At 38.3% G+C, this 13,607-nt stretch overlaps 1 long non-coding RNA gene across 2 annotated transcripts in view; it reads right to left on the bottom strand.

Annotated features, from left to right (window-relative positions):
* LOC107968300 (uncharacterized) overlaps positions 1–7,880 on the bottom strand; it is a 34,597-nt gene extending 26,717 nt beyond the window's left edge. The window contains exons 1-3 of one of the 2 annotated variants that reach the window (XR_008538981.2): positions 7,677–7,880; positions 3,999–4,104; positions 3,751–3,819 (exon numbers count right to left, since the gene is read on the bottom strand). This is a non-coding gene — a long non-coding RNA (uncharacterized LOC107968300). The remainder of the gene's footprint in view (positions 1–3,750; positions 3,820–3,998; positions 4,105–7,676) is intronic. The other variant, XR_008538980.2, reaches the window with a different exon arrangement.
* Between the last annotated feature and the right edge of the window lie 5,727 nt (positions 7,881–13,607).

Here is a 13,607-nt window from a genome sequence, read left to right as displayed (position 1 = left end):
CTGGCATTTACAGTGTAGGGTCCAGTGATTGTAAAAGTCCTTTAATAAGGTAGACAGACTTGCACACACACAAAATGTCCCCACACCCACAAAATGCCAGGAGCCTCCCCATTGAGATACACCCATTGTTTCACTTCACTGATGTGCTTCCCATGTGTGAATGCAGCACTGTGAGAATTCAAAGCTTCCATCAGAGACATTAAAAGTTCTATTCTAGCGGAGGATAGTGGAAAAAACAAGAACAAACAATAACAACAACAAAAGTATTCTCTGATCAGGCATAGTAGTTCACGCCTGTAATCCCAGCACTTTGGGAGGCCAAGGTGGGCAGATCACCCGAGGTCAGGAGTTCGAGACCAGCCTGGCCAACATGGAGAAACTCTGTCTCTACTAAAAATACAAAAATTAGCTGGGCATGGTGGCTGGTGCCTGTAATCCCAATTACTTCGGAGCCTGAGGCAGGAGAATCGCTTGAACCCAAGAGGCAGAGGTTGCAGTGAGCCGAAATCATGCACTCCAGCCTGGGTGACAGAGCGAGAGACTGTCAAAAAAAAAGGCCGGGCGCGGTGACTCACGCCTGTAATCCCAGCACTTTGGGAGGCCGAGGCGGGCAGATCATGAGGTCAAGAGATAGAGACCATACTGGCTAACATGGTGAAACCCCGTCTCTACCAAAAAATACAAAAAAATTAGCCGGGTGTGGTGGCGGGCGCCTGTAGTCCCAGCTACTTGGGAGGCTGAGGCAGGAGAATGGCGTGAACCTGGGAGGCGGAGCTTGCAGAGAGCCGAGATCGCACCACTGCACTCCAGCCTGGGTGACAGAGCGAGACTGTCTCAAAAAAGTCTTCTTTACCTAAATTCATTGTTGAGTGTTTTTTAAATATGGAGGGAACATCAGGTTAGTTTTGGAGACATCTTTCATAAACATTTTACCTAATTACGATAAACATGTTAGAATTAGTTCAGAATTACCATGTAAAAGACTGCAGAAGAGAAATCACTTGCTAATGCTTATTCTGAATAGCAAAGGAAACATGGGTGAGAGAATCTAAGCCATTCTCAAAGTAATAAACTCACTCTAGGGAACAAAAATCAATTAAAGCAAATCTGCCATCGATCTTAAATTTGACAAATCACCTCTCAGCTTTGCAACAGGTAGCTGTTGTAGGTTAATATTCAGTCAAGACACTGAAGGAAACGTCTTCAAAATAACTTCCTATGTCATTACCCTCAAGAGAGACTTGTTTATCAGAAAGTCACCTTCAGTTTTTAAAACAAGAGAAGGACATATGTTCTGTGATTTCAGGGAGTGCTTGAGTTCCAGGCACCAGGAGATTAGAATGAACTTTTCACCTAGTTCAGCTCATTAAATTCAATGGAGGTGCCGTCTGTACAACGGAATAACGATATCCATAAATCTGCAGTCTGCTGTGGATTTACTACGACACATTCACACGTGAGGCTTCTCTACACATTTACCTTAGCGTAAAGTACATCATCAAGGCCACTCGTGTTGTGCCTAAGCACCGTTTAGACAAAGGCATTTCTACAAAATGCCTTTAGAGCACACCTACTTCAATAACGTCACACACACAAGCGGAATGCATGGACTGTTAAATCAAATCTGTCTTGCAGATTGAACTTTCACAGTTCGGTGTGATGTGAATTAGTTTCTGATGGGAAAATGTGATTCAAATCTTATAGAATTTGGTCAGCCAAATTTAAAGAGCAGAATTTTTTTATGTCACCACTGGCAGACTAAAAGACAATCCGGTTGTCCTCCCGCCAGCATGCTCCGAACCTACCCCCCACCCCCCACCCGCCAGCTGCCCTACATACACACCACCCATATAAGCTCCATCCACCTTCCTGGTACATGTCAAATTCAATTTCTCTCCTTTTCTGGGTCCCGTGGTTCTTGTTTTCTCCAACACACATTTGGCATATGTTACTCCCTGTTACTGATTTTGTTAAAACAAGTTTCATGTTTTCATTGATCATATATATGCCATGTGCACAAACTGTACATACCATAACCCTGTGCAGAGTAAGCACACAGGTACTTATTAATAGGCATATATTCTTATCAACTTAACATCCAGAAAGCAATTTTCTTGAATTCACTTTATTAGTACTTATCTCAGTGATTATTTTAAATGGGCTGACCAGACAGCTGCCTAGGCAGGAGACTTGAAAGTGACCAAAAGTACTGGTCTAGATGAAAATATCTCCCTAGGGTTACTGGTTTTCTTTCTTCCAGTCTGAAATTTCCCATTAATGGATTAAAATACCAAAATGAGGACATAATTTCTAAAATTCTCAAACAATATCAGGAAACTGTATTTTCTTACATAAAAACAAGGAATGCATATAATCATTTATCATTCAGTAGAAGTACAAATATGCTACAAAGAGGAGGATATTTTCATTGGGAAGAGGTCTGTGGAGAGAATCAGCCAGAGTCTAGAAGTTTGGGAGTAGAATGGGAGTAGAATGACTTTGCCTTTTAGTTTGTCTAAGACAGTCCCAATATACTCCAGTTGTTCTGGAATAATTACTCATGAAGCTCCCTTTCACTCTCAGAAATGTCTCAGTCTGGGTGATAAATTACAGTTATGTGATGGATGAAGATCTGTGCTAAGACTTGGGCTCAGTTCTTGGGCACGTCAGCTTCTGGAAGGTAGTGGAGAAAAATTATTGTTAAGAACTGGAACTTAAATTTGCTTCTCCTGACTCCCAATCAGTGCTCTTTTTTTTCTAGACAGGCTTTTATAACAACACTGTTACTGTTCCTGTCTCCTCTAGGCTCCTTTTGTCTTCTCAAAAAGGTTTGAAGAACTGATGATTGATATCACCTCTGGTCATTCTTTCACTTGTCTTAAGCCTCAAGAATCATGCTAAAACAAAAAATAGTTGTTGAAGATGTGTTTACTAATGGACTGATTACCTTCTTAGATAATAAAGGGAATGACATGCTGCAATTTTATGTTCTGAAGTTCCTGACATTTGACAGGCATAAAACTGAGATTTTCACACACCTGAAAAATTGATTTTTACATTTTTTTCCTCCAGCTTATTAACTTTATCTTCTCTTCCATCACTACTATAATCAGCTTCAGATTTCTCTGTAAATTTACTTTTATAATCTACAAATATATTGTCTGCATATATAACAAGTCAATTGAGATGTAGTTGCTGGGTGGCAAGCATGGCATATTCACCAGCCAAAAGGGTGTCAACTTGCATACCATCCTAAAAACCCATGACTCCAAGGTATCCCTCAACACATTGATAAAATGTGAGAGACGTGAGCTTTGGGGCAGTAGCATTGTGTTGTGCAAATCTAGGTTGCCACTCATGTGATGTACTCAAAAACAGCAGTTCTGCTCTGGCCTTCCATTAGTCAAAATGACAAATTTAAATTCATGAATTTTAAGTGCCCATTAGATGTTAAAAATGCAAGTTATAATAGGCAAAATTGTAAGTGTTTTTTTGGTTCACTGTTGGTTCTGTCTGAATTCAAAGTTGAAAGATTTTCCTTCTCCCCACAATTTCATTTTTTAATTGTCCAAAATCAAGATCCATTCAAGCTTCAATATCAAGTTTCTGATAGAGAAAGAAAAGGAAATCATCTGGGATAGATACCAGGTCTCCTGATCTAATTTTGTCACCTACCAAAGGACAGACAGATTTTGATGGATCTATTTACACACATCTAGTCATATAACATAATGATCATGCTGTACTAACCTGGCACTTCTGCACTCTTACTGCTGTGAACTGGCATAGAATTCCTTGGTATTTATCACAGCCAGGTTTCTAAGAAAAGGATTAAAATGGAAATACATTTTATTTGAACCAAGTTTAGTTTTTGATTAAAGATAACTTTATGATTCAGAATGTTGCTTTTTATGATGTTAAAAATGACCAAAAATGTTTAAGCATATATTTGGGTTAAATATAAAAATGAATCCAAAAATGCAGCTGGTATAACTCACCATAGATCCAATTATTGACATGAGACATATCCCTCAATGGAGGTGAAACAGGTAGTTAATGCACGAGAGCTTGGTGATTGTTGATACCTCCTGGTATATGACAAGCCTTTTTTAAAAAAAAAATTTGCTACATCAAACTCTCTTCACAGAATTTCATAGAGAAAAAAATATACCCAGCTGTTTAAAAAAAGCAAAATACTTAACTGACAGCATGATTATCAGTGGAAGCCATGGAATATTTAGTTGTCAGGGGTTCTCAAGGGCAGATTTTGCAGCTTTGTGAAATCCTTACTCATGAAGTGCTTGATTCAAAAACAGGGCTTTCATCTGTAGAGTTGGAACTTCATCTCATGAGTGCTTGACAACTCATGGGCAATTAAAAAAGTATTTACTGAAAGTTGCTAATAGAAAAATAATTACAAAAAAAAAAATGATGAGCTACCACTTAACTCCCTGAAGAAAGAGAGCTGGATTTATTGGCTGTGCCAAGTGGCATCTTGAAGTGATTAGATAATTCTGTAACAAAAATGCCCTAAATGAGGAAAAAAGTAGACTTTGGGTCTTCATGGTACAAATAGGCTCTCTAAAGCTCAGGGGAGCACTTTCTTCTGACTGAGTAGACATCACTTCTCTATACACACACTTCTGCTTTTATAGACCATGTCTCCTTAAGTATTTCCTAATTAAGACTTACAGGCAAGAGTCTGCCCAAATTAACCAGAGTTGTCTACCTGAGTTGCTTTGTTTGTTTGTTTTAAATTGGACATTATTTTAAAATATATTTCCATTTTAATCTTTGAAATAATTTTAGATTTCCAGGAAAGTTACAAAGATAGTACAGAGTATTTCCCTATACCCTTCTCCCAGCTTCCCATGATGTTAGTACTTATAAAACCATGCTGCATTTTTGAAAATTAAGAAATGAATATTAGCACAATACTAAACAATACTAAACTAAACTATAGACTTTATTCGTATTTCACCACTTTTCCCACTCACCTTATTTGCTATTCTAGAATCCAATCTAGGATATCCCAAAGCATTTAGTCACCAGGTCTCTCCATTCTTCTCTGATCTATGACAGTTTTCTAGTCTTGTCTTGTTTTGGGGGATCTTGACACTTTTGAAGAGTACTGGACATTTTGTAGAATGCTCCTCAATTTGGATTGTCTGATATTTTCTCATTAGACTGAAGTTACAAATTTTGACGAAAAATGCTAAAGAGGTAAAGTACCCTTCTCATAACACCCCTGAGCTGTTTTCTTAACTTACTCTTAATTTTTTAATATTCTTGGCATATATGAAGGAAACCTCTGAGCTGTTTTTGAGCGAGGACTAAGATGGCAAAAAGTTGTATGTAATCTCTTATATAAAGATGTAAAGTTATATGTATAGCTTATAAGTAAATAACTTGAGAAGTTGCTTAAATATGAAAAATAGTTGTTAGCATCGAGTTCCACGTTCTAAACCTGAATCTGTTTGCTTTAGAGATTTCAACCAAAGCATCCCACCTAAAACATTTTGAATCACAATTAGTTACCAGGCCTTCAAAGAAATTTGGTATTAATAATAAAGTACTACAGCCTACACTTGATTAGCTTTATTTATAACTTTGAGTAAATGTAAGAACATCCCCATAATAGAAGTACTCTTTCTGATTTGTGTCAATATGCTGCATGGGGTGGGAGAAAAAGGGGTAGAGGTATACTTAATATGCTCATAAAAACAGCACATGTGTGGCACATAGCTTGCCACATATACAAATATTAGTATATTGTGGGCTTATTTTTTACAAATACATTGACAATCGATGCTTTAGATTAGTAGTCTCAAAAATATTTGTCTTATACCCTTTCATAAAGATGTTTTAGTATACATCTTGCATAGCCTGGTTTCTTCCTCAAAAGAACAGAGTCTAAGACTCAAAAAGAGTCTAAGACAATGGCTTCCATAAAGGGAGTTTATTTGCAGGAATAATCCTACCAAGGAGAACAGGATAGTAGGGGCTGGAAAAGGGAAAACAGGGAAGGGCAGAGGCCAATTCAAAGGGGACATCATTGGGCTGGTTACTATTAAGGGCCAATAAGGGCCAATGAGGTCCCTCTGAAGAACCATGTAGAATGCACTTTAGAATTGTTCATCCAGGACACAGGAAAGGTAAGTATTTATCCATTGGCTCTCAGCTCCCATTGAGTCAAGTTTCTCACACTTCCATATTTGTGCATGCTTGAGCATGGCTGGAGAGAGGTAGAGAAAGAATAATAGATGATAGAGATATGGAGGAGCTGAAGCATGAGGCTGACAGATCGCACCTGTGCACGACTGGATGCCATACAATAGAGTACAAAGGAAGACCAAGATTATGTGAGCCAGGGTTTAATAGCTGCAGCCAATGTATGTAAATTTATATATAAATGTATGTGTTATGTGCTAACCCATATTAAATTTTAGTAAAGTTCATTTCATTGTTTTCCTTGGGTAAGATAGAAATGGCACTAAAATTTTGGTTTCCATAATCGGTTAAGGATTGTGCTATAATTATTCCTGTCTCTAGTTTCTTTTTCTCACTTCCTGACTCACCCTAGTCTTTGTTCTTCTGTCAACGTTTTTCACAGAAGTGTGTCGGGGAGAGAAAGAGGTGGCTTTGTGGGCCTGAACACCAGCACAAAGGGAAGGGTCCAGCATTGGGCGGGCACAGGAGTTTCCAGGGGGTGAAAAACCTCTGTTGATCTCTCCCTTGCCTTTTATAAAAATGAGATTTTTTTTAAATCTGCCAAATGTCTTATGGAGCACTAGGTAAATGTTCTGAATTTTAGAGTATGAAAATATTTCAGATTGTCCAGTCTTTTGGCAATATCTTCAACTCTACATTTTATTTAAAATGCGTATATTCATCTTAAAATTATTTTTACCATGTTGAGTTGCTCATCTATAAATCTATGCTGCTTAAGTAGTAGTTTAAATGTAAATTTTAATGAATGCTATGAATCAGTGCCTAATTTGCACATTTTGTTAATTACCTGTGGTTTGGGATAATCCATCCAAGATGTTCCCTATTACCCTGGGTAATTAAGAGTTGACCTATTTTCAAATTTTTGTGGCTCAAATAGAATGAATTCCAGTCAATTTTCTTTCCTAATAGAAAAACCATCATTTATTTAAATAGTCCATCAGCCATCATTGGAACATGAAATCTTGGGATGAAAATTGACTTTCAAAGGTCATAGAGTCCATCCTCCTACCTCTGGGTAGACTGTCAAACCAGCCAGCAAATATATTCCATCTTTTACAGCTTATTTGTAAAATGTAGCCAAGAATGTGCACCAGCCTGAGGAGCAACCTGTTTCTCCCTCCTAACCATCTGAGTCCTTGCCCTAAAGAAAGGTCAATCAGGCAGTTACCAATATTTGCCGAAATAAACATGTGTGCAAATACCCAGACACTGTATCCACACACCCTCACACAGAGGCATGACAATGAAGTTTCACACAGCGTGGGTGCACTCCCCCTCAACATTCTCTTCCTTGGGTGTGAATCATGCTCTTTTTATGCCTAAAGAAGGATCAGGCATTTCCTTATGAGATTTTTCCTCACTCAAAAAAAAAGAAGCTGACTTTAAATTGTGGGCCATATTCCACATTTACAAGATCCAGGGATAGCTTTGCTGTAGACACTTACCTGTGTGGGAATGGGAAATTTTTTTCCAACATATTATACACTTGTCTTTTATCTTTTTGTTAAGGACCCTAGATGCACAATGGACCAATGGTTATTCAAGGGCTTCTCCCAGGTCTTCCTCTAGGCTGTTATGTCCATTTCTGAACCACCGTACCCCTTGAGTTTTCTTACAAACCTCTTGTAATCCTTCATCCTGGAACTTCTGTGGCATTATTTACCTCACCTTGTCCGTTGCCAGGCAAACCACATAGCAAGTTCACTTTCTAGAATGTAGAGGTCTTCTCTTGCCCATCTTCCATTAGAGCCAGTGACACCTACTTGTCATCTTCTGCTTGCTTGGACTTCCCACTCTCAAAGACCAGTGTTGGCCTCAGACAGCCTTTGACTTGATATGAAACTGCATACTGAGTGCTGGTACAGAGAGCCTGCCCTTCGGTTCCCCTGACTGAATCCTGCTCTTGTCACCCAAAACTTAGTCTACCCACAGTCTTCCCCACCTCAGTTGATTAAAAACTCCTACTTGCCAGTTGCTTAAGCCAGAAATCTCAAAGTCATCCCTGATTCCTCTCTTTCTCTCACATCACATATCCAACTTATACTCTCAAAATACTGAATACTTTTTGGCTGGACGTGATGGCTCACACTTTGGGTTTACAAAGTATAATCCCAACACTTTGGGAGGCTGAGGCAGGAGGATCCCTTGAGCCCAGGGGTTCAAGACCACCCTAGGCAATATAAAAATACCCCTTCTTTAAAAAAACAAAAAACTGACAAATTAACTGATTAGCTGGGCATGGTGGTACATGCCTATAGTCCCAGCTACTCAGGAGCCTGAGGCAGGAAAACGACTTGAGCCCTGATGTTCGAGGCTCCAGTGAGCTATGATTGTGCCTGAGTGACAGAGTAAGACCCTGTCTAAAAAAAAAAAAAAAAACAAAAACAAAAACAAAAAAAAAGAGCATGCTAAGTACTTCTTTGGTGGATTAAAAAATTGGATAAAAACTCCTCCTACCCCAGGATGCAGGTTCCTTTGCAATTAACTTTGCTATTCCTCCCATCATGACATGGAGTCTATTTCCCTCACCACTTATATCTAAACTGCCCTTGTGACTTGGTTTAAAAATGTAGAATGTGGCAGAAATGATATTATGTGACTTCAAGGTAGGTACTTTGTAGCATCCCCACTCCCGCTCTTGGAATACTCCCTAAGGCCACCACATAAGGAGGCTGGCCTAGCACTGGGGGATGAAAGGCTGGAGGCTGGATGAAGGAGAACCAAGGTCCCCTGGCCATGTGAGGGAGCCAGCCTTGCCGCAGATGCAGCCACATGAATGAGTCCAGAAGAAACCGTCAGAAGAACCACTTGGCCAGCTCACAGAATGAGGATAATAAATTATTTTAAGCCACTTGGTTTTAGGGCAGTGTTACCCAGCAGTGATGATGTTCACTTCTCACTACCTGCACTGCCACTTGCACTGCTGCCATTTTGATTGGAGCCACCAGCCGGAATCACTTCAGTAGCTTCTGCCTGGCCTTCCTCCTCCTGTCCTTGGCCCCTACAGCCTCTTCTCAACACCACCCCTAAGTGATTGCTTCAAAATACAAGCCAGATCATGTCACTCTGCTCCAAATCTACGCTACTCAGGGCTCCTATATTCATTCTGAGTGAGTGCCCAAGTACTATCATGGCCATTATGGTTCAACATGGCTTAGCCCTCATCATCTCTCTGACCTAACCTCTTGTTATGCTGTCTCTCATTCACTCTACTTCAGCCACACTGGCCCCCCATGTTGCTGAACATGCCAGATATGTGCCCACCTTTGGGCCTTTGCATTGGCTATTTTCTCTGCCTGCAGTGCTCCTCTTCAAATCTCTGCTCAAATACCACCTTCTCCATGAAGCCTACTCTGACAACCTTATTTAAAATTGCACTTTTCATCCTGCCCAGGACTCCTAGTCATCCATATCCTCTCTACATCTCTTATCACTTTCTATTATGCTACAAAGTAACTTACTATGTTTATTGCCTATCTTCCCCCATGAAAGCAGAGATTTGTCTATTTTGTTCAATTATGCATTTCAAACATCTAGGAGCATATAAAAATACTGAATATTTTTTAATATTTATTGAATGAATATTAATTATTTACAGAAAAGTTCATTGGAATCTTTGGTAATTAATTTCAAATTTTAATAAATCTTAGTGGTTTTCAGGAATTCTGTGAATATTTTACTTGAATTTTTTTAATGTGCTTTAGCCATTTTGATAAATGGTATGGAAAATACATTCTTAGATATGGTATTGACCAAATTTTGTGTTACTCAAAATGGCCTCATTATGGTCATGGATTGAAGCATAGCAGCTGTTTCTTCCCATTTTCCCCTCCTCACTTTCTGTCCTAAAGCCCCTCTGCTCATTTGAGTTTTCTCAAATCAGTCTCCCACAGACCTACCCTGATGCTCCATGCTGCACTGTGAGCTCGGGTGCCTACAGGAAATGGCTAAAGTTGTTTACCACGGAAACATGGGAAGAAGCCAAGAAGAAAGAAAATGAAGGAACCAAGAACAGCCCCTGGAAATCACAAAAAGGCAACTGAAATTCCCAGAATGATGGCAAAGGGAGTCCTAGAAGCACCCAGGTGGAGTGCAAACAATCTACATGTCTCCAGAAAAGGAAAAAAAGGAATGGATCTGATTAACTGGCAGATTTGACAATGTGGAAAATCAAGAGGCATTTTACAAAACTGTTTACAAAGCTGTTGGAGGCTGTAGGAGGACCCAGTCTCAGGCTGAAAGAAAGTAGGCTAAAGAAAAAGACATGAAACAACGATTAACAATTATTAACAACTAAAATAGATATAATAAAAATCAATCCTTATCTACAAAAATCCTTATAGTAAATACCATACTTAATGGTAAAGCATTAAAATCATTCTCCCGGAAATCAAGAACGATACAGAGATGTTTGCTTTTACCTCATCTATTCGATTTTGATCTGGATATCCTAGCTAGTACAGTAATGCAAATGAAAGAAACACTATAAAGATTTTAAGGGAAAAACGATTACTACCATTATTTGCACACAACATAGTTTTGTACTTAGAAAATCCAGCAGAGTCTACAGGTGAAATATTAGAACAAATAAGTGATTTTTAAACGTCTCTAGATACAAAATCAATATACAAAATCAACTGTATTTCTACATGCTAGCAACAAACAACTGGATTTTTTTTTACTTCTACCCTTTATAATAGCTTCAAAAATATCAGTCAAATACAGGAATAAATCTAATGCAACTTACACAAGACTTCTATCTGGAAAGCATTTATAAGAGAAATTAAAGCTACCCATATAAATGATAAAATGCACCACGTCTGCATACTAGAAAACTCAATACTGTAAAGCTTCAGGTCTCCTCAAATTGCTCCATAGATTAAATGCAATTTCAAATAAAATCCCAAGAGGTTTATTTGTCTGGTTGGTTGGTTTTCGGCTTTGGTTGTTGTTGTTGTTGTTATTGTTGTTGCTACTGTTTTCAATTGTTGATATTAACAAGCTGATGCTGAACTAAAACTTGTATGGACATAAAAACTCTTAAGAACACCCAAAACAAACTTAAAAGAAAAATAAAGTTAGAGGATTTTCAGATTGCAACGGTCAATAAATAACAGTTAAAATGGAATGGATGCAAGGATAGACAAATAGAAAAATGACACAAAATAGAGTGCAGAAACAGACTCACAAATATACAGTTGGCTAATATACAGTGAAAGTGGTGGCACTTTCCACCATAGGGCAGGGGGAAAGGAAGTACTTTTCAGTAAACAGTACTGACTCAAAATTAAATTAATTTTTTTTAATTTTTAGTTTAAGGGTACATGTGTGGGTTTGTTACATAGGTAAACTTGTGTCATGAGAGTTTGTTGTACAGATTACTTCATCACCCAGGTATTAAGCCTAGCACCCGCTAGTTATTTTTCCTGATCCTCTCCCTTCTCCCACCCTCCCTCCTCCAATAGGCCCCAATGTGCGTTATTCCCCTCTTTGTGTCCACAGGGTCTCATCGGTTAGCTGCCACTTATAAGTGAGAACATGTGGTATTTGGTTTTCTGTTCCTGCATTAGTCTGCTAAGAGTAAAGGCCTCCAGCTCCATTCCTGTCCCTGCAAAAGACATGATCTCATTCTTTTTTATGGCTGCATAGAATCACATTAACAAAATTTTAAGAAAGAATCTCACAGGATAAACAGGACAAATTGATAATAAAACATAGACAAAGAAACAGTGTTTTTGTGTTCAGGATCTCGTCTGCAGATGAGGTGTGGTTTTTGATCCTAAGAAAGGAACTCATTGCATCTGCTTTGTATCTAGACCCATCTTTGACTTTTGCAGGAAAAGGGCTGGCAGATATATGAAACATTCTTAGGTAAGGAGGGCTCTGGAGAAATTTTGATGGACTTCTTTTGCTAGATTTTGGTAGGTCTTTTGAAAAATTCCAGCAGTTCTAAAAGTATCTCTACTCTTTTTCCAAATTATTCCTAGTTCCTGGTGATAACCAGACTACTACTTGTTATTTTTTCAATGACACTTAAAGAGTAAATATGTTCCAAATCTGAAATGTTAAATTCCATGTATAACAGGAGTCTTTTTATGTTATGGTATCTTTCTGAAAGCAACACTATCATTCACTAATTACAGTTAAAATATTTTAAACTAGTTTCTTCTATCATTTAAGCCATTTCTTGAGGTAGTAATAAAAATTTATTTACTCCAAATTTAAGACTCAAGAAAGAATGTTTTTTGTGCTCTTTGCCGTATTCCAAGGGAGCTCCCAATCAGATTACACACCACTTTGAGAATCTGTCAAAGGAAATCTAGACTTCAAAAAGAATATAGTTTAAATGATTCTGATTTTTCTCTACCTATATTTATAAAATTAACTTTGAAACCCTCTTGAACTTCTGCATAGTTTGAATTCTAGTACCCACACAGTGCCATGATCCCTGCAGACATTCAATAAATGTTAATTGCATTGAATTGAAATTTAATTTGAAGGCTTTGAGGGAATTAAATCTTCTACTTTTTTGTAGCTTTTTGCTTTACACCAAGGAGTCTTTTCCCTGAGTGTATTGTAAATTAATTATAGAATGTAATGTTTAAATGAAGGCAAAGCAACTCAATACACAGCTTGAAAAAGCTGAAAATAAAAACTCTCCCTGTGATAATCAAACTGCTTTGGTACCTTTGCAATAATTCTCTTCAGCAGAAAATCAAATGGATAATAGTCTGTGTGCTTAGCATATTCTTGCCATCACAATAATAGCTCTTTTAAAACAGGTTCCAAAGGGAAATGCTATTGAGTATTACATCAATTCACATGGACGATTTGTGAGAGAACATTCATGGAGCTGTGTGCCATGAAGTGCATTTATGAAAGCCAGTGCTTACCCAAATTCTCTCTGACTAAATCTGAAATAGGAATGACAGATCTTCAGCCCTTTCCACAATGGTAAAGAGTCAATTTCCTTTACCTTTGTTTTTACTTGATTTTATTTTTGATGAACAGTTAATTCTTCAGGACTAATCATTTTCCCTGTGAAACAGAAGATGAGCTGAACTGAAAAGAGAAGTTCTGACTTCCCAGAACTTCTGGGATGAGGACATTTCCTCCCTAAGTCTTCCTATTTCTCATTCTGGATCCTCATGGCTCTTGTTTCTCCTTGTGAAGGTATCAGGAAAAGAGAGGTGGGAGGGAAGGTGCTCTTGCATGGAAGGAGAGAGTTTTAAGTGACCCTCTGAGGATGTGTATATGGCAAAAATCGGACTAGGTGGAATCTCCTACATGAGCTTTTTGGTCTCAAGCCAATATAAAAGGTCAAATATAGAAGAAAGCTATTCTCTTCACCCTGAGGTATATGTTGCCTAGGGGAA

The sequence above is a fragment of the Pan troglodytes genome, chromosome 15, assembly GCF_028858775.2.
Source record: "Pan troglodytes isolate AG18354 chromosome 15, NHGRI_mPanTro3-v2.0_pri, whole genome shotgun sequence".
Taxonomy (NCBI): Eukaryota; Metazoa; Chordata; class Mammalia; order Primates; family Hominidae; genus Pan; species Pan troglodytes.
This window is presented reverse-complemented; position numbering and strand designations above follow the sequence as displayed.